The 21,079-nt window shown below is 49.7% G+C and overlaps 1 long non-coding RNA gene across 1 annotated transcript in view; it reads left to right on the forward strand.

Moving 5' to 3' along the window:
- Window positions 1-20,476: 20,476 nt before the first annotated feature.
- Window positions 20,477-21,079, forward strand: part of LOC138525092 (uncharacterized) — a 96,614-nt gene continuing 96,011 nt past the window's right edge. The window contains exon 1 of the long non-coding RNA XR_011283369.1: window positions 20,477-20,602. This is a non-coding gene — a long non-coding RNA (uncharacterized lncRNA). The remainder of the gene's footprint in view (window positions 20,603-21,079) is intronic.

Raw genomic sequence — 21,079 nt, forward strand, 5'->3', positions numbered from 1 at the left:
AGTTGGAGATGGCTTCTACAATTTCCTGACATAGCACCCCATCTTTTAATATTGGATCATATAACTTCCATGGAAGGCGGTTTTGATCACGTTGTTGAGCAACTCTCACCTAAGCGACTAGTTGTGCGTGATCCGATATAGCCCTCCGCGCTATATAGGTCTCATTTATACAATCGAACAATGAGCCAGAAACCAATATGCAGTCTATCCTGGAGAGCCTACGTGAACATGAGAATAAAACATGAAATCCTGGGCCTCATCACTGAACTGCCTCCAGGCACCCACTGCTCCCAGATCCCCCAATAGTTGGCCGAAAGACACTGCATGCTAATAATCCAATCCAGTGGGTGTCAATGTCTTGTTTATGTCAGGATTGGGCACTAAATGTAGGTCCCCACCTATTATGATATCCCTTTCTGCAAATGCCATTGCCTTTGATATGAGGGACAATAAATACTGTGTCTGTTTGCTTTTGGGCATGTAAAGTGACATGATGGTGATCATGCATTTCAGGTGTTACCGTTGAGGTCAGGTCGATAGACTTCACTACGTGGGCCAATTCTGTGTCGGGTTGTCCATATCCCACATTGAACACCATATGTTGCAAACCAGAAGAAGGACATAGAAAATTAGAGTTCATTCGGAAGATGTTTTTATTAAAATAAAAGAGTCAAAATGCCTAACTAGCCCTAAAGCTAAAGGTGAGCTTTAAAGTCGAAAATAAAGTTCTTTGGTCCGAATCCTATTCAACTAACTGGCCTTGCAGCTTTAGCAAAAAACATCTAACTGAAAGGTAGATCGGAGGCTTTGTACAATAGCCTCACCAGGGCCAATAGCTTAGCCCAATTTATATTGGCTGTTTTCAGGGTTTCAAAAGTTTGTTTTTTAGCACCACAGGATATTCTTTCCAGTCAAGTTAAGGTTTCAATTTCTCCTGTTAACAAAGAAACTGTCTCTTGATGTAAACATTTCCATTTCCTCAGGATTTCTGGAAGCCAAACATGTCCTCCTTCGAGATGTTGGGTTCTCCCCAAAGTTCTGTGATCCTCGTATATGTTATTTTCTTGTATCCAAGTTGTTTCAGATAGGGCGGCTGTACACCCTATCTAATCAAAGTGCTATACCTTCTGTTGCTTTCTCAGCCTTAATTCAAAGTGCCCATCTTTCTTTATCAATACCCCTTTCTTAGGGTATTTGCACACTCAGGTTTCTCAGGCTCTCGTAACCTGGATAGTGTTGTAATGTAGCGTGGGTGGAATGTTCCTACGTAATGGCTCATGTGGTACCCTGGTATTCTTAGAGTGACGGTTGGGGAAAGTGTGAGCAGTTTTTGATGTGTGTGGGTGTGAGGAAGCCCAGTGTTCCTCTTGCAATGTCGTGTCTTCGTTTCCCCTACCATCCCGTGTGTTGTATATGACCAAAAGACGTGCAGACCAGGGACAATAGAGAAACTGTCAACTTACCTTGAACCGGGCGTCCCTGCTTTCCTACACTGGTGATGGGATGGTAGGAGGATCCTGCTAATATCATCCAGCGCTGCTGGGGCGGGGGTGCAACAGGTTCAGGACACTGCCCCCGCATCGACTTTCCCCACACCCAGGCGGGCACCGGCGAGAGGGATGGTGCCCCTTTTTCCTAGCAATGAAGCGCTGGAGCATGGGCGTGCAAGGAGCTCTGCCTGTCCCTTGTGGGTGCCTCATTGCCTGCCTTGGGGCTCGGCAGCGCAGGAGGAAGTGAGAAGAGCCCAGTGGGAAGAGCCTGCTGAAGGAACTGCTTGCAGGTTGTTGCTGGGCTGCGGCCTAGCTATGCTGTTGGCAGAGGGGCCAGTATCTGTGTTTCCCCGAGGAATGGTGATGTCATGGATCTGTGAGGAGGTGAGACTGGGTCACGTGTGCGTCCGTTGGTACCCCAGCGGGCCAGGCCCCGCGCACGGCGCCCTGGGGTTACACCGTCCCAAGGGACTGGGTGTAGTTCCAGAGTGAGAGTTTCCTGCACGGCGAGTGATGTCGGGAAGTGCAACGTAGGAGTACGGAACATCAGTTTTGCAGGGGAAGAAGAGGAACGTCTGGAAACCCTGGCTATAGGAAGGGTGTGCCGTGCTGATGGAGTCGAGGGCCCTGAGAGTGAGGGGCAGCCCCTTGAGGGGCAAAGTGCTGCAAATAGTTATGAAATCTTGGATGATGTGTTTGGAAACTTCCAGGATCATGCAGAAAGCCTGGCTATAGGAAGGGTGTGCCTTTCTGACGCAGTCGAGTGCCGCGAAAGTGAGAGGCAAAGTGCTGCAAATATTTATGGATTCTTGGATAATGTTTTTGGAATCCTGCTGAACGCGATCCTGGGTAGGGTCTGCATTAGCGCTATGTGTATGTTAAGGGCCTATTCCAGTTGTTGTGTTTACGCTGTGGGCCACGTTTAATGGTATAGGGTGCTGTCCTGGGGTGGAATTGGGGTATTTTCTGTTGCAAGGTCGTTGTTCGTGTTCTGTGGCATCTTTTGTTGTGGCCTCTGTTCTCTGACTTAGTACTGGGAAATGAAATGTAATGTAGTGTTAGGTACCTGTGGTCAGTTCTATTTTTCGGACGTGTGGGTGGAAGTTAGTGGGCTTGTTTATTGTAATAACTAAATGTACTGGACATAAGGGTGGATGGGCCAGTTCTGGGACCAGAATTTTTAGTGTCCACTCGTTTCAGACATGTGGATGGAGGGCCTGTATGGGGTTTGTGGAGTACGGACAGTTGTGCATTCGGTTCTTTGCATGCAGGGTTTGAGTTCATGTATTATGGAAAATTTCGAGATGCATCGAGTTTTGGAGGTGTAGGGCGCACATGGGTGTTGTGCAGTGTGAGGAGGAGTTCTGAGTGTGCGTTGCTTTTTTATGGGCGGAGTGTTACTGCTGGTGTCCAGTTTTTAGTTCATGCTCCTCCCATGCCTGTTATGAGAAAGGTTGTGTGCAGTGTTGAGTGTGTGTGGGGATGGCTCAGAACCATTTGTAATAGAGGTGCTTTTATGGCGTGAGTTTTGTGTTGCATGCAATTGCTACTAGAGGTATTTGGGGTGGAGTTTCATTGAAGGCTCTTATGGTTTCGTATTGAGGCGATTTACACTCTATGGTGTAGGAGTAAAGAGTTGTGGCTTTCTTAGGGTTAGGGTTTTCATGTTTATGTGGGCTACACTCCGTCATGGTGGTTGGTGGTGTTTGGGTTATGGTTATCTGCTCTAGTTGCGTGAGCAGGTACTGATTTAATTTGTTCCGTCGGGAGCATTTTCAATTTCCGTTTGGGAGCCCTGTGGGTGAAGGGGTCAGGAGTTTAGGGTATTTAGCAGGGTGTCGGGCCTGTGCTGTGAGGAGTGATAATTTTCAGTTTAGGGAATTGTGCCCAGTCGGTGCAGGGGTACTGTTTTATCACTGTTCCTGTTTGAGTGCCCCATCGGTGTCGGGGTAGGTGTTTTATGGTTCCCTAGGTTTAGTGGTGTGCCCTGCTGAGGTTGTGTCCTCGAATTTTTCGGGATTGAGCTCTGTTTATTTGTTTTCCCCATTGCCTACCTTCGATGGAGCGTAAGGTGGAAGATGTTGATGGGGAGTTCTTTTATTATCTGTGGTGCGAGATACCTGTGAACATTGTTGTTTTGTATTTGGCTAATGTGGAGTTGTCAGGTTTTTGGTGGTTCATGTATTGATTCCTCCACGGTGTGGGTTGTGCAGTGTAGTTGCTTGCTATTGCGCTGGTTTTGTGCTCGGACGTGGCAGGTCTGAGGCTCTGGGGATCAGCCCAGGGTGGAAGGAGTTTGGGGCATTGTTGGTTTGGTAGGTTAGATGGTGTGGTTCTTTGAACTCTGGTACGCTTGGGTGTGTCAGATCTGAGGTCCTGAAGGGCAGCTAGGGACTAGTGGTAGTTCGTTTTTTTTGTTTTTAGTCCTCGGTGGTTCCTGTCGAGGGTTTTGGTTCGCTTCTTTCTACTTCGGTGGGTGTGCCTCTATGGTGAGTGGTTGGGCGGTTGGTGTAGTGTGCAGTCGGTGTGTGGGTTCCTGGCATTTGTTGGTCCGGTTGGTCTGATGAAGGATTGTCTACTAGTGTTTTCCATTTTGGTGCCGGGTCTTAGTGCATTGTTGGCCGCTTTGATTGTTAGGTCTGGTGCGTTGGCTGTGTGCAGAACGGAATGTCAAGGTGCTGGTCACTTTTTCCATCTAGTTGTTGTTGCAGTGTTCCCAAGGGAGGGGGAAGTGTTGTAATGTATTTTGGGTGGAATGTGCAGACGTAATGGCTCGTGTGAAATGTGGTACCCTAGTGTTCTTAGAGTGACGGTTGGGAAAAGTGTGAGCAGCTGTTGATGTGTGTGGGTGTGGGGAACTCCAGTGTTCCTCTGTGTTGTTTATGACCTGAAGACGTGCAGGCCAGGGACAATAAAGAAACTGTCAACTTACCTTGAACCGGACATCCCTTCTTTCCTACAGATAGCTTTCCCAGCTCTTTTTCACAATGTTCCTATCTCTTTTAATCCCCCTCTCATATGGTATTTGCCCACTCTGATTTCTCACGCTCTCGTAACCTTGATAGCTTTTCCAGCTGTTACACACAATGTTCTCACTTTATAATGGTATATTATCCATTGGGTTTCTCATGCTCCCATAACCTCATCGGCTTTCGTAGCTTTCCCTCAATGTCTGTCGGGTTTCTCAGACTCCCGTAACCTCATCAGCTCTCATAGTCTTCACTCAATGCCTCTATCAGGTTTCTCAGTTTCCTGTAACCCTGTCAGCTCTCGTAGCCTTCGCTCAATGTCTATGTCGGGTTTCTCAGGCTCCCGTAACCTTGTCGACTCTCCTGATTGCTACTGCCCTTGGTAGCTAAGGTCCAACGTGTGAGGAGCACAGGGACCTGGCCTCCATCAGGGGGTCTGGTCTCAGCATCAGCTACAGGCTGGCTAGACAACCACAGCTTCTTCGTGGCTATGCCACCAGGTGAGACAAGTGTGTTATCGTCTCAGCCTCAGGTAGAACACCAACCCTAAGGCAATCGGATAGCACTTCACTCGTCCCCTTTGCTGCCACAGGCCATGTGGCCACGCATAGCTACCTCCCGCCCAGGAAGTCAATACTGCGGAGGCATCTCTGTGGGAGTCTCCCTTGCTTTACAATCTGTCCTCTTCTTATACACGTCACAGGAATATACAGAACGCTTCCTTCTTCTCTGGCTATGGGGTTCAGGTTGTGTTCAGCATTGCCTGAAACTAACAGAATGAAAGTAGGAAAGCTAGGTAAGAGTTGGACGAATTGTCACTATTCGGTAAACCCAAAGTGAGATCACAAGTAAGAGGGTTCTTTGACTGTGGTGTTCAGGAGATCTCCAGCATTACCTGAAATCGAAGAGATAGGAGAAATGTCATTATTCAGTGAATACAATACAGAAGTATTCAAAACACAAGTAACAACACATTATTTAGTTCCAATGTACGCAGATAACGTGTTCCTGCTCCGGGCAGGGAGTTCCCTATCAGAATGGAAGTAATTGTCCCCGAGAAGGTAGTCACTCACAGTGAACTCCCACTTACCCAGACCCCTAGGGAGGGTTTTGCTGAGGGGGCCCACCTCCCTATCCTCAAAGGGGGTGGCTCCCACCCCCTTTGAGGATAGGGAGGAGAAACCTGACTTTGCAAGGTAGTGGCTTCTGAAAAAGAAATAAGGGCTGGCGCTCCCTTTACCTGCTACCCCATGTGGGCAATAGTGTACACATCTCCACACACATTCTCACCCTATTGAGGTACCCTTGATGGTAAGAACATGTATTGCTTCTGTATACGATTTTTGTTTTGCCCACCACCACTTGACCGTTTTTTAAGCCACCCCCAAGGAGCTTCCATTGATTGCAGGTCGCATCACTCTGAAGGAAAGGATGCTTTAGGTTATAATACACAAACAAGTCAAAGAAATTACCTCCACGTCCCTCTTCCTCATCCCAGTACTTACTGAGTATGCTCCGTGCTTACAGGAACTCCTTTTTCAAGCAGCCCTCCTCTGGGCCCTCGCCTCCCAGGAGGTATAATCTCCCACATACTAAGCACACAGCAGTTCTTTTGTTCCTGTCGGAACTGATGGATCCTCTCAGTGTGGGGCATGTGAGGAGCAATGGCTGATGGCCCTGGCTCGGTGCCTCCACGGCAGGGCTTGGAGGCTGCTTGGGTGTTAGGATGTGGGGACCGGTGGATGGTGTCTAGTGTCCACTGGCAAGCGGGGTGTGCCCATTGGCCTCTGGACGTGGTCCGTGTTTTGTCTTGGGGTCGGGGTTCTCTGCCCCGCTCTGAGACTCTGGTAAGTGTGCTGTGGGGGGACAAGGCTGCGCTCGAGGCACTTCTGTCTTTCAAAACCTGCATTCGCTGCCATGCCTCCTGGAACCTTGCTACTCCTGTTCACGAAGGCGGGGCTGGCCGGGAGTGCTTCCTTTGGTCCTTGGCAGGGATTCCCCCGGGGTGCGGGTACCCGCTGGGGTTCCCGCCTCTCCTGGTCAGTGCCTCTGAGCTGGGCTGAGTGCCCTGAGATGGTGGCTCTCTCAGATGACAATTCGGCGCAGCATATACCAGATCTACATGTCTATGGAGTTTCAAGAGCCGTTGGTGGTGGAGCCGGCTTCTGAGCCAGTATAAGCATTCTCCCAAGATGGGTCTTGATTTGATTTTGGATATTCAGGATAAGATCCTGCGTGAGTGTGCTCAGTTGGAGCAGATCTCCATGCCCCGGTTTATGACTACATTGTATCCCCTAAGGGGTGAGGAATCCTGGTTGCCGGCCACGATGGAGGTGGATGACATTCTGGCTAGCCCGGTGGGCCGTTCGTCCATGTCGGCTGAGGAAGCGGCTGTCAGGAACCTGGTGGACAGGAAGGTGAATTCTGCTCTCAAGAAATCATACGTGGGGTCTAATCTGGCTTTGAGGTCCAACACCTATGGCTCCTATGCCGCTGACACCATGTTGGTTGGCTTTCGGAAACTTATGCAGTCTCTGAAAAATGGCGCTGACTGTTCCCAGCACCTGTCAGACATGCAGAGGCAGACCGAGTTCATTTTCAGACCTTTTTCATCCGGATGGTGTGCGTGGGACGGCTATGGCCATGAGCGCCAACGTCTCTGACGGGCAGCATTTGTTTCTACGGGATTGGAAGGCAGATGGATCCCAGAAGCCTGCTGCATTGAAGCTTCCCTTTGGGGGTCCGAAGTTATTTGGGGATGCTCTGGAGTCTAAAGTTCACCAGGTCTTTAAGGCCGATAAGCATGCAGACAAATAGAGGTCGAAGGTGGCGCATGCATCTGCCATGAGTTTTCGGCCTCCTCGCAAGTCTTATGTTCCTCGTCCCCGGACTGATCGTAGGAAGCAGGGTTTCTGGAGTCCTTTCTGTTGTCACGGGTCCCCTCCAAAGCCTCAGAAGTCCTGACACTCACTGTTTGCCCTGCTTTTCCCGTAGCTGAGACCTCTTGGCCTCCGACGCCTGGGTTCGTTCTACGGTTCATCTGGGATTGCAGCTGAGCTTTGTTTCTCCTCCAAAGTCCGGTCTCTGGGTGGCTCCTTTACCCAGGGACATCTGTCACTGTGTGGCATTGAGCACAGCCCTCCAGGACCTTCTTCAGAAGCAGGCCATTGTCCCGATGCCCACGGGCCAGAGGGGGATGGGTTTCTATTCCCTGGTGTTTCTGGTGCCCAGGCCAGGGAGGCTCTCCTTTTGGCTCATCATCAACCTGCGAGTCTGAATGCCTTTGTTCGGACACAGCAATTCAAGATGGAGAACCTGCAGTCCGTCATCCTGGCGGTGTTGTGTGGGGATTGGTTAGTTTCCCTCAACCTGCAGGATGCATGTTACCATGTCCCAATCTTCCGGAGAATTAGCTCTTCCTGCAGTTCGCCGTGGTGCACGATCGATATCAATTCCGGGTTCTACATGTTCGGTCTCAAATCTGCTCTGCATTAAGTTGGTGGCTCCCCTGGTGGGGTCTGGCTGGGAAACCCCAGCCAGGCCCTGGCTGGGATTCAGGTGTAACCCTACTTGGGCAATTGGTTGATTCAGGGCAGGTCCCGGGTCCAGGTGGTGGCCATCTTTGACTTGTCTGCCGAGCCCTGGTACAGTGTTTTTTTTTGCTCAATCTTCTGATGTCCCCCTCTCAGACTTAACAGTTAATCGGTACCCAATTCTGCACCAAGGAGGGGAAGGTTTGGCTCCCACTGGACAGGGCCTCCCGGCTCCAGTCGCTCTTGAAGGATCTCTTACGCAGAGACTGAGCTCTGGTCAGGGAACTTTTGTGTCTCCATGGTCACATGGCTTCCTGTGTCTTTGTGGTCCCCTGGGCACGGACGCATTTCAGACAGTTGGTGCATCACTTGCTGTCCAATTAGCGCCCATCGTCCCTTCAGTGCGACTCTTTGATCCTGGTCACCTCTCCCCTCTAGGAGTCCCTTCACTGGTGGTTAGTCAGGTCCCATCTCCGCAGGGGTGAGCCCTTGTCCCCGACCTTGCTGGTCATTCTTATCAATGATGCCAGCGGAATGGGCTGGGGGGAAACTCTCCAGGACATGTCTCATCAGGTGAGGTGGTCTGTTCAAGATGAGGGGAGGTCTCGAGTTGGCTGCTGTACTGAGGGCTCTGGTTGTCTTCTGGCCTTCGATCGTGGAAAAGGATGTTCTGGTTCAGATGGACAATACTGCTGATCTGGTTTATATTAAACATCCGGGGGGCACAGGGTCCAGCTCCCTGGAGGATCTGGCATTGTCAATCGGGGCCTGGGCCAAGGCTCACCTGGTCCCTGTGCGGGCAGTCCACCTCTGGTGGGGTGGATAATGTGACTGCGGACTGGCTCAGCAGGATGTGTCTGGTCTCAGGAAAGCTGTCCCTTTGCCCGCAGGTTTTTCAGGCAGTGTGTCGGTGGTTCGTGCATCCCTGGTGGGACCTCTTTGCCTCCCCCTGCAATGCTCAGCTTGCGCGGTTTTGTTCACAGACTCCGTCCCCAGGGGCCTGAGGGGTGGATGCTCTTTCCTTAGCTTCTTTATTCCTTTCCACCAGTCCCCTGATTCCAAGGGTTATCAGCAGGATCTGTGTGTCTCCAGGGGTATTTCTCCTGATGGTCCCTTACTGGCGTCGGAAGGTGTGGTTCCCGAGTCTTCTGGAGATGCAGTTGGCTCCTACATGGGTGTTGCCCAGTTGGCCGTCTCCATTGTGGGGGCAGTCCCCCCTTCTCCTCTCTCATCCATTGGGGGGTCTGGAAACTAAGAGGATGGGGTCTGCAAACGTTAGGCCTTTCGGCCGCCGTGGCTGGGACAGTCCTATGGGCGCTGTGAAGGGCTTGGCAGTCTCTACTCTCCATTCTCAGTGGGTGTCAATTCAGGCCTTTTGGGTTTCCTGGTCCTCTCCTGTGGGGGAGGAGGAAAACTCTGGTCTCGAGGTTGCTGAAAGGGGTGTCGGATTCTCATCCTTTGGGCCCAGTTGGGGATTCCCCTTGGGACCTTCTTTTGGTCCTGTCTATGAAGCAGAGGCCTCCCTTTGAGCCCCTGGAAGGTGTGGTGCTAAAGTGGTTGACGACGAAGACTACCTTTTTGATTGTGTTTACTTCAGCTCCGCGTTTGGGGGAAATCGGGGCCTTCCTGTGTCGGCCTCCATTTCTGGTGGTCCGGGAGGAGGCTCTGGTCCTGCCCTGTGACCCTTCCTTTGTACCTTATGTCTCCTCTCAGTTCCATCGATCTCAGGAGGAGGTTCTTCCGCCTTTCTTTCCTGCTCCGTCCTCTCCTGAGGAGGAGGCTTGGCATTGACCAGTCTTCCTCCCCAGCCCTATCTACCGGCAATTGCCCTCAGGCACCCTTCCCTGACTAGCCTTCTGAGGCTGGTCCACCCCTGTCCTCGCACTATTTACCACCATTACCCTTGGTTTCCCCTTGCACTTGCCCTCCTGGGCACCACGTAGCACTTGCCCAGAGTCTTGGGCCCCCTCCCTCCAGCACTTCTCCCTCCTCACCCTCTCCCTGCCTCATGATCCAAATATAACAAGGCCTAGTAGGACCATTATTGTTGTTTTTTCCCCTGCCCGCGCCCCCTTTTGTCTTGTGGCACCTGTAACACTTTTTGATGTATAGACTCCATACAAAGGTTCAATAAATAAATACAAATAAAATTGTCTGGATGTCAAGCGGGTGGTCTTACAGTAGCTTTTCCTTCCGTCTCACTGATCATCTCTTGGTCACCTTTAGGGCGGGGGCTGTGGCTGCCGGGCCTCCACTCCTACTATCAGTCGGTGGATTAGGTCTTTGATTCTGCAGGCTTATGAGTCTGCGGGCGGGTTCAGAGTTGGTCCACTAGAAGGGTGGCCGCCTCCTGGGCTAGCTTGGGGAGGGTGGGGTTGCCTTCGCTGGTGTCATGCCCTCGGAGACTCACCCGATCACGATCACACGGTGTGCAGGAGGCGGAGCGAAGTGCAGACCCTTCCCGCGGCCACCTCCGCTCGGCTTTCGGGAAGACGCTGTGCTCCGGGACATCCCTGGTGCCGCTTTCCGCTCCTGCCTTGGGGCTTGCCCTGGAGATTGCAGGCGCGGAGGGGGTGCCATTCCACATTGCGGTCCTCCGCTCGGCACGGCATGTCACGAAGGAGGGTCACGTGACATGATCGGATGCCTCCAGGAAGCTGGCGTCAGATGAACCAGGAGGTCACGTGATCAAGGGAACGATCACGTGACCAGAAAATCGTCTGCAATTGGCCAGCAGACCAGGAAGACTGCAATAAAAGGGGATTAGCCCTTTCATGCATTGCTTCTCAACTGGTTAGACAGCGTTTAGCGATTCCTGCACTCTGTACTTCATGGTTTTCGACCCTTTGGATTTTGAACCTCGTTTTTTTCCTTCTGGATTGCTCTTGGTTTTTGACACCTGAATTATTACTGGACTGCCTACCTGTTTACTTGGACTTTGGACTGATTCTTGGATTGCTTATGGATTAACCTTTGGACTTGGTGTATGGTAAACCTCTCAGTGTATTGTTCAAGACTCTTGGAACTGTTTCAAGTACTGCCTACCTTCTATCAAGACCCACTCCTCTCCACATAGATTACATGGTCCCATCCTTCCTTCTGCATCACCCACCTGACCCCAGGGGGAAGCATTTAGGTGCAAAGCATTCATCAGTCATCCCAAGGGTAGGTGCCTTTACCTTATACTTGTTGATGCTTGTTGTGAATACCTTGTAGCCACTGGCTAACCTGGTATTTTTTTTGCAGCCACCTGGGACCTGGTGTTTCCTGTTTACCCCCACCAGTGGCTCCAATAACCAGTCAGCGAGTATTTCATGCTCCTCTCTGACTGGTGCTTGGGGACGGAGGTATACTAATCCACGTGGACCTCAGAGCTTGATAGACTGAGAAGCCTTCTCACCACTGGGTTATGGATACCTCCGCCGGGGACCCGGTGGCTGCCCTTGTACAAGCAATCACAGTCTTAAGGGCTGATATGACGGCCACTACTACGGCTATTCATCAGCGGTTAGATGCCATACAAAGTGAAAGACACGCCTTGCCACCAGATGAGGAGTTTGGAAATGTGCCCGAACAGGCTCAACCTCCTGCAGGGGCCATGGCACCAGCCCCAGTCTATGTCCCCACTCCGTTTCCCTAGGCAGCCCCCGAGAAATTCCAGTGTGACCCACGCAAATTCCGCACTTTCCTGAATCAGTGTAAACTACACTTCTTATGTCGGCCACAGGCATTCCCTGATTCTACCACTAAGGCGTCCTTCACTCTATCTCATTTAAGCGGCATTGCTGCTACGTGGGCTAATCCCTTGTTGGAAAACGATAGCCCCGTTTTGTACGATTTTGATAGGTTGGTGGCAAAAATGACCAAGGTTTTTGACACACGACATAAAGCACAAACAAGGGACCTAGAATTTCTAGACTTCACCCAAGGGAAAACCACCTTGATAGACTACATAACCCGCTTCAACCAATTGTCTGTCGAAACTGCCTGGCCAGAAGAGAAAAAAGCAGTTGTATTCTATAAAGGTCTCAGCGAATGTATGAAGCATGCCCTGTCCGTTGTACCTACATTGCCTACCCAATACCCTGAATTGGTTGACTTGGCCCTTCAAGTCGATGCCTGATATAATGAGAGAAACACTGAACCTAAAAGAACAAACCCGGTATTTTCCTTGGGCTCGTCCTCCACAGAGCAAACTAGCGAACCCATGCAAATAGGGGGGATACGTAGTCCTATATCGCCCACAGAAAGAGAACGACGCAGACAGGCCAATGCTTGTTTTTACTGCGGAATCTCAGGTCATTTTGTCAAGGAATGCCCCCGAAGACCCAAACAATGACCAACAGGTTTTCCGAAGGCTCGTCCCTAGATCAGGGGGCACGGACGAGCCTTTCAGTACAACCGTACGTACCCCCTTCATTACTGGATCCAACCCGGCCCTTGTTCCTTCCGGCTCTTTTGTTCTCCGCTGACAAGGTCAAACGCCAGGTACACTTAGTCATCGATTCAGGGGCGACAGGCAACTACGTCGACAGTACTTTGGCTGCTTCCCTGAACCTCCCATTACAGAATAAGAAACACCCAGAGCCTGTACAAGCGGTAGATGGTTCTCCACTGATTTCGGGTCCTATCAGACAACAGACAGCCCCAGTAACTCTCGTAGTACAGGACACACACCAGGAAATCCTTAGCTTTCAATTGATAACTACTCCTCAATATGGTATTATCCTTGGCATCCCCTGGCTACGCACACATAACCCGGTCATCAATTGGTCCTTGGGTTCCATCTCCTTCGAATCTTTGTTCTGTCAGGAACATTGTTTGGTACCCCCAGAACAGGTGACGACACCGGCACAAGCTTTTGGGGCATTAGCTTGCTTGTCGATACATGAACCTCAGCAAATGGAGGTTGACACCCCTAGGCATGTGGTCGGCCTTGTTTCAGCCCAGATACCCTCGCAATATCATGACTTTTTGGAAGTATTTGACAAAAAATCCTCTGAACACTTACCCCTGCATCGTCCATATGATTGTCCCATAGATCTGGAACCAGGGTCTCTCGTACCCCGCGGGCGTATCTATTCTCTTTCAGCATCTGAAGATCTGATTTTTAAAGAGTACATACAACATTCCTTACATTTAGGCCACATTAGACCTTCACAGTCCCCTGCAGCCAGTCCTATCTTCTTTGTACCCAAGAGGGAAGGCGATCTTCGCCCCTGTATTGACTACCGTCGTCTCAACAATATTACGATCAAGAATCGATACCCCATACCGCTTATCACACCGCTGCTAGATCGTCTCACACATGCTACTATCTTCACCAAGCTCGTTTTACGAGGGGCGTACAATCTTATACGCATCCGAAAAGGGGATGAATGGAAGACAGCTTTTTGTACTAAATACGGCCTCTTCGGATATACCGTCATGCCCTTTTGGGCTCTGTAATGCACCCGCAACCTTTCAAAGATTCATGAACGAAATTTTCCATGATATCATAGATAATTACGTGGTGGTATATTTGGATGATATTTTGGTGTTTTCTCAATCACAACAAGAACACGTCACTCATGTACGAGAAGTCTTGAGCCGGCTGCGCACTCACTCCCTTTACGCTAAACCTGAAAAATGCTTGTTTCACGCCAAGTAGACTTCCTGGGTTTCCACATCACCCCCGGCGGTCTGGCTATGATTTCAACCAAGGTCCGTACAGTCGCAGACTGGCCTGTTCCACAAACTGTCAAGGAAGTGCAGTCGTTCCTTGGCTTCGCTAATTTCTACAGGCGTTTTATTGCGGGGTTTTCGGCCCTGGCTGCCCCATTAACTCAACTCACAAGTCCTCGTATCCCGTTTGTTTGGTCCTCTTCTCAACAAAATGCTTTCTCAGCTCTTAAGACAGCTTTCACCACAGCCCCTATCCTACAGCATCCTAATCCAGACTTCCCCTTTATTCTTGAAACCGATGCCTCCTCCTATGCTTTGGGAGCTGTCTTATCTCAATCATGTCCATCCACGGGCCTCTTACATCCGGTTGCCTTTCATTCCCGGAAGTTCACACCAGCTGAAACCCATTACACGGTCACAGAGAAAGAACTCCTCTCAATTAAAGATGCCTTCCAGGTTTGGTGTCACCATCTACTTGGGAAATAGGTGCAAAACATTCATCAGTCATCCCAAGGGTAGGTGCCTTTACCTCATACCTGTTGATGCTTGTTGTGAATACCTTGTAGCCACTAGCTAACCTGGTATTTTCTTTGCAGCCACCTGGGACCTGGTGTTTCCTGTTTACCCCCACCTGTAGCTCCAATAACCGGTCAACGAGTATTTCATGCTCCTCTCTGACTGGTGCTTGGGGACGGAGGTATACTAATCCAAGTGGACCTCAGAGCTTGACAGCTGGACATTTGCCAGGCTGCCACCTGTGCTATTCTTAACACCTTCATTAGACATTATAGCTCAACGTGGAGGGGCCCCGGTCCACTTCTTTTGGCATGGAAGTTTTGGGGGCTGTGTCTGGTTGAGTTGTTGGCAGGGGTCTTGGACTGCCTGCCTCCTTTCTTCTGCACCTTGAATAAATTGGTGTTGGGTTGGTTTTGCATTAACCTTTGTGTCTGTGTCTTTTATGGTGGGCATGGGCCTCCTTCCTGTTTCTGCTTTGGTACAACTCAAACGTAAGTACTGGGGCAAGGAAAAGGGATGTGGAGGTAATGCTCAGATTACTTACCGTTAATCTTAATTACTTTGAGCCCTTCTCTTACTCGTCCCAGTATGGACATCCCTTCCCTCCTGCCTGTGGGCAGAGACGAATGCCCATGAATTGGCTTTAGATTTACTGCTGTGTGTTGGGTATCTGGGAGGTTATACCTCCTGGAAGGGTGGGGGGCCGTAGGAAGAAAACTATACCGTTAACTGATTCATAACAGACAGACGATGTAAATCCTGGAGCAAACCTGACTTCCATCTTCACTCACCCCTCCCAACCCGCCTGCCATCAAAACCTAGTGTAACAACACGTAACCCGACTCCTTGGTGACGTTCTGTGCAGATCAACGCCTAATTCGTGTTACATTCATGAGCGTTAAAATGTACAACCTCTCCTCACGGTACACCCCGGTCTGACGCATGACGATTCGGTGTAGCCAGTTCGGCGCTGGGGTGTTTTGGCGCTGGGATGTTTTGGCGCACCGTGGGATTCTCTGTTTTTGTGCTAATCGGATGGTGTAATGAATACTGTTAAAAAACATTAACAACCCTTCCAAACGTGTTGCCGATGCACGAAGAGCGCTTAGATACTTAGATACTGGTCTCGGCAATTGCCGTGAAATTGACCAGTAGTCAAACAATGTACTAAAATAAATACATTCACTTTAAAAAATGCAATGAATATAGGTCAAGGCAGAGTTCATTCCCTGTGGGCTAGCTCAGGGCATTAAAGGGCCAGCTGCGGAGATAGCCGTTAGCCCTGCAGGTCACAATTTCCCATCTAAGTAGCTGACGAAGTAAATGCACCTGCTGCAGTTATCCCTATATCTACATCAGAAGAACCTTGGAAATATGGAACAGGGAAGTGAAGAGAGGGCGCCGCTGCCGTCTGTTGTACATATGCAGAGGTCCTCAACATGCACAAGAATGGTTTCCAAGCTCAGCAATAACCGAACAGACACTATTTCCGAATGGCCACACGTATATTGTATGTGATACTGGCTTCGAAAATTAAGGCTACTGTTTAATTTCTAAACTAGAATGCACGCTAAGCCACTGCAACCAGAGGACCCCAGCCTACAACATGGGCAAAGTGCCCCCTTGCTAGCTGCTCTCGCCGAGGTCTCCATTTCGGAGCAGAACATGACTGTGCGGACCGGCCGCGCCGAAATGTCCTGCTTCGTCTCCTCAGACCCATCTCACAAAAGCCATTCCTCCAATTACTATGATTTTTTTTGTAGTCCGAAACCTAGCACAGGAGCAGCGGAGCACTGTACAGAGAAAAACAATGGTAGCAAGAATGTAACAGGTCATCAAGCAAACCTTGCTAAATATTCCAGGGCAACATGGGGCCGTGGGGGTGGGGGGAGGTGTGCCAAAGATAGCCAGAATCTAGAATGCATCAATGATTTACCTAACTAGGAAGATCCCTTCAAAATAAACATTCATGGGAGGGTGAGCGTGAGCCATCCCCTGGCAAATAGAATACTCTGCGCCAGCAAGGTCTCTATGCCCTCCTCCCTTTCCTCCTTTCCCCATGTCATACTTACAAGCAGGTGCACCTGACGCCAACTGCATCCTTTCCACGTTTTTGGTGGGGAAAGGGGTTGCAAATGGTGGTTCTTTGCAGGCTTTGCCACTTCCCCCACGGGTCCCCCTTTTGATCTGGCAGGGTAGTGTTAGAAAGCCAGACTTTCGAGGAGCACACACTATACATTTTCTCTTTTTCACAGGCATACGCCCAGTCGCCTGTCTTTTACATCTTTTGCTACATTACAATATTCCTGCCTTAAGCCAAAGATCACAATAGGCGCAAGGTTTCGACCAGGCACAATACCTAGAGATATCAGCTGGGTGGACACAGTGACAAACACATGTTCTTATCATGCAGATACCTTTGATTCCAGGTTTCTGCCCGCCCACGACTGCGCGAGCTTTTGTGCTTATAGTTCACTGATGTGCTGTGGGCAGACCTTCTGTAACATGGTGCTCTGTTTCCTGGCATGGGTCGCTAGGTAACCAGCTGCTAACAATTACATCCTGGGGAACAGATGCAATTGGTATCATGTGTTCCATTGTTAACTTTATCACCTGGCTCTTCACTGTTTGTCCATGTTCTCCTTTCGACATTAAATATAAAATTGCAGTAAGTAATGGCTGAAAATCATTCAGTAGGCCTAGGAGGGCACTCCTGAAGGTGAAGGGGCAAGTGCATAAAATGTAGGGAATGAATGACTGAGTGGGCACATGTATATAGCACATGGAGTTATTCACTGACATCTTCTAGGGCTCTAGGCATTACGATTATGTGTAGAGATACGAATTAAAAAGGGGCCGCACAAACCCACAAGGTGTGTCCATGCACGGCTGGAGAACCCCTAATCTAGCAGGAACTGTCCAACATTGGCAGGATCTGAACCCCAGCCGAAGTGTCAGCCCTCAAGAGCACCCCCCAGTCAATTAGGTGCCACTGCAGCCTGCAAGGAGCTGTGCCCGCTGGTCAGGAATGGCACCATCACAGAGGATACAATGCCACCTGCAAGGAGATGCGCCAGCCTACGGGTATGTCCCCAGCCTGCAAGGAACAACATCCAGCCTCGCAAGAGCCAAACCACTGAAGTATAGACCATCCTACATTATAAGGACTTTGCTACAGCCTGTCACGAAACCGCCCCCCCCCCGGCCCCCACCACCACCACCACCTCAACAGAGCAGTGGTTCCTCGTTCCACTTTCCAATATCTAAACAAGAACAGCCTGGTATCAGGGTGCTCACCTCCCCTTACTGTCAGTATTATTTAGGTTACTGCTCATCCTCTTCATAGACTGCAAAGTTTCACCCCAGCTCAGGAGGCGTAGTGTGCAGAGAGTTCATGTCAATCCTACACCGGCAGTGCACAACCCTCTATGGAGAAACATCTACATACAGTCCTCACTGTCAAAGGTGCTATAGAGTATTCTCACAGACACGTTTTTAATTTCAGTACCTGGGATTTATGTTATCTTGGATTAAAAATGTGTTACCTCTGCCACATTAGGTCTATTTACAGAGAGCTGAACCCTCACCTGTGTGGTAGGTGAGCATTAGTCACCACAGGCATGTGCTCAGCATTGAAGCTACGGCAAGAGATGTATTTCTGGGGATTCTTGCTTGCAAGGTGGGCATGAGGGTGTTTGACAGTCATTAAAATCGGGGCTAAAGTCGACGCGGGTGGGCGGAGTCTCCCCACTTATTTTCAGAGGGTGGACTCAGTCTGTCCCCCTTAGCTGAAATGAGAAACATTGAGTTCTTCCTTGAAGCCGACCTCGGGGATCAAACTTCAGTCGTCTGGTTTTCCGACTGGACACGTCACCACTGTACTATATAACCTGGTGGAGAATAATGAACAACAAAAGGTGAAATGTACCATTTCGGTATTGTATGTTCCAGGAAAAACATTTGGTTCTTGGAATTTAAAATATGCACATCTTCTAAGGCTTTCAAAAACATTATTAGAAGGAAAAATCATCTCTCAGTTTTGTGTGTGTGGGTTGATTTTATGAAAGGCAAATTACATTCTTTCTTTGCAATTTAGGTGGTTATGCAAAGTCAATTTAACGAAATGTGCATATATCACCGTGATATGCTAATTTCTGGCGACGTCACATCCCATTACGTTTATTGATGAGTTCCTCCACTTTTATTTTTAGGACTTGACCCCTAATTCATCATAAAACAACAAAGATGGCCGGCAGACAGCGAGGGAACCGTCATGACATGAACCACGAATACATACTCACTGGGAAAGCATCCGACTGTGCCAAGGAAAAAGATAGAACAGATTTACTGGGCCTGCGAGAAACCACTCACATTTCGAGTAGTTTGACGTCTTGAAAAGTTCTGAACTTCCCTGGAAATTCGTGTGGAAACGTGCGTATTTCATCCATTGGCCCACAATTCGAACCCTGGGAGTGTAGGCATGCAGCTACCACCAACCACAGGCCCCCTCTGCATGGCCCCACTGGGATCTGACAGGCCTGCACAGAAACGTCCGGCATGTTAAAGCTGTTTCGATTTCAGTTCTTTTGCGGTAGAAATTAAACGCCAGACGTTTCAATTCTTGGAGTGCTGTGTGCAGTGAAGTAAGCCAAGGGGTCCAGAGAGGGAAGAGGGCAGAATAATGGTGCAGAGGGTTGGTGGCTGTTCCGTCCCCCTAAAAGTGACCCGTGATATTCACAGGTCACCGAATCTTTGAAGTGGTGACGGGCGAATATTTCATTGGTTACTTTCTTGGGTGTTCGCTCAAGCCTTGTATTTACTGAGCATGGCTTCTTGTATGGACACTATTGACCCTGTATGTCACTACTAAGGTATGGAGCATTTAAGGCAAGCACCACAGAAGAGTTGTGCCCTCCAACATGAATAGCTCTGGAAGTCCTTTTCAACCACAAAAAAGATTTCGACGTGTACCCCCTGAACATAACGTCACGCTACCCCCGCACCCTCCCCCCTGTGAGTTCTTCTATGTTGCATGCCAGCAGTGGTCTCTTCAGATCAATGCTGTACTTACATGACTCCCCACCCTTCCATGGTATGGACCCTTTCCTGGCAATCCCCATTCTCTCAGCCATCACCCATCCCGCAGGAATGGCCTTTATTCTCTAATTCGTTCAGGGTCACTGATAACGCTGTTCTGGGCAACAACAATGTCCAGGAGTGTTGCCCGCCTGCCTGCCTGCCTACCATTGATGCTTCCGCTAACTTTATGGTCCTCGCTGCCATGAAGACGCCTTCAGCTGCATGGGCAGTGGTGGCTGCGCTGGGAACTGTGATTCAGCAGACATCTGAGTAAGCTCTTAAAGGTAGCACAGTGTGTGCTTTGAGGGATGGGGCATCATGACAGCATCGTGAGCAGGCGCAGGCAACGGTTGAACGTGCCCAGGGGCAATTAGCTGCTGAATCGGCAGCAGGGACAGCATGGTGGGTTGGGTCCATAACAGAAGACTGAGGTGTGTCAGCTTGGCGAGCAGGTGCACCATGAGGAGGCAGGGCAGTGTGGGGTGCCCCCCTAAAGTCAAACATTAAACAAAGAAAATGTAATCCGATGCAAGACTCTGAGGTACAGCCCGTATAAGCCTATTGGGGAAGGAGCTCTGTTACCACATGCCAATATCAGAAGGAAAGTGGGGTTTTAAAGACTCCCCATGTCTGATCCACACTGTCAAGCTGGAGAGAGCACTGGCGCATGCCTGATCTCAAGGTCTGTTTACGGGGTTCCGCCACGATGTTCTTTGATACCAGAACCGTAGAGGGGTAGCGTGGAAGCTCCACTCTGTAACTACCTACCCAGACAAATACCTAGGTGGCAGGATACATGACACGTCTTCTTGCACCACAGAATGGAGTCCCCAATATTAATGTGGTGCAAAAATAGTGCAAAGCACTGAAACAGGGAATCCAGATATAAATCCACAAGGTGCTGGCCAAAATACCAATAGAGGTAACCAAGGAGGCAGCAAGATCAGGGCAAGATGAGGAAAGAAGGCAATGCAAACCAAACTAGGCAAGGATAGAGCAGACAAGGAACAGAGGACAAGAACTGGTAGCAAGCAAGGAAACACCCAGAACGGATGCATGAAGAAAATGAATGCAGAAAAACAGGAGCCGGACAACAAGGCTGTTGAGACACACTGGGTTGAATTTCACTTCCTGCTTTTATGCCCGTGGAAACAAGGTTGTTAGTAGTTGCTTAGCAACACAGTGCACAACGTATGCATGCATGTGCCTGACTTGTCCATGACGTGTTGACGACGTCCAGGCAAACATGGCTGCAGCCATTCTCTCCCAAGGATCGGGTGGTCCGTGGCACCAGCAAGAAACAGGAAGAAATAGCTGCAGCACGAACAGGAGCCAACCCGCAGTGATCCAGGTAAGAGTCGCGATACCTGGAAAACTGACAGTGCATGCGCCAGCAGGGATATAACCACTAGGCTCCTGCGCCTCGACCGAGGACCTGGGAATTACGTGGAGGCATAACACACATGCAGCCAAAGGGCAGGAAACTAATTACCAAACGATATATGCCACAAAGGTTTGGCCATTTGAAGTAGATGGAAAGTTTCACACATATCTAAAACCTCCTACTAGTTTTGGTTACACCAGGCAGCATGTTTCTTGCTTCTTACACCGAATTTGTGCTCCAAATCCAGTGAGACGCCACTATGTAAAGAGACAAAAGAACAATTAACTACCCACTAAAGAACAATAACCCATTTGCCCAAAAGATGCACTTTGTCAAGAAGGGTTCCTGAGAAGATTAATTCTAAACCTTCCAGCCATAACCCATTTTATTTTGCTATAGTCACCCCTTGTGGGAAGGGAATGCCCAGGCGTGGGTCCCCTGCCT

The sequence above is a fragment of the Ambystoma mexicanum genome, chromosome 1p (genome assembly GCF_040938575.1).
Source record: "Ambystoma mexicanum isolate Mex_15411 chromosome 1p, UKY_AmexF1_1, whole genome shotgun sequence".
In the NCBI taxonomy this organism is placed as follows: Eukaryota; Metazoa; Chordata; class Amphibia; order Caudata; family Ambystomatidae; genus Ambystoma; species Ambystoma mexicanum.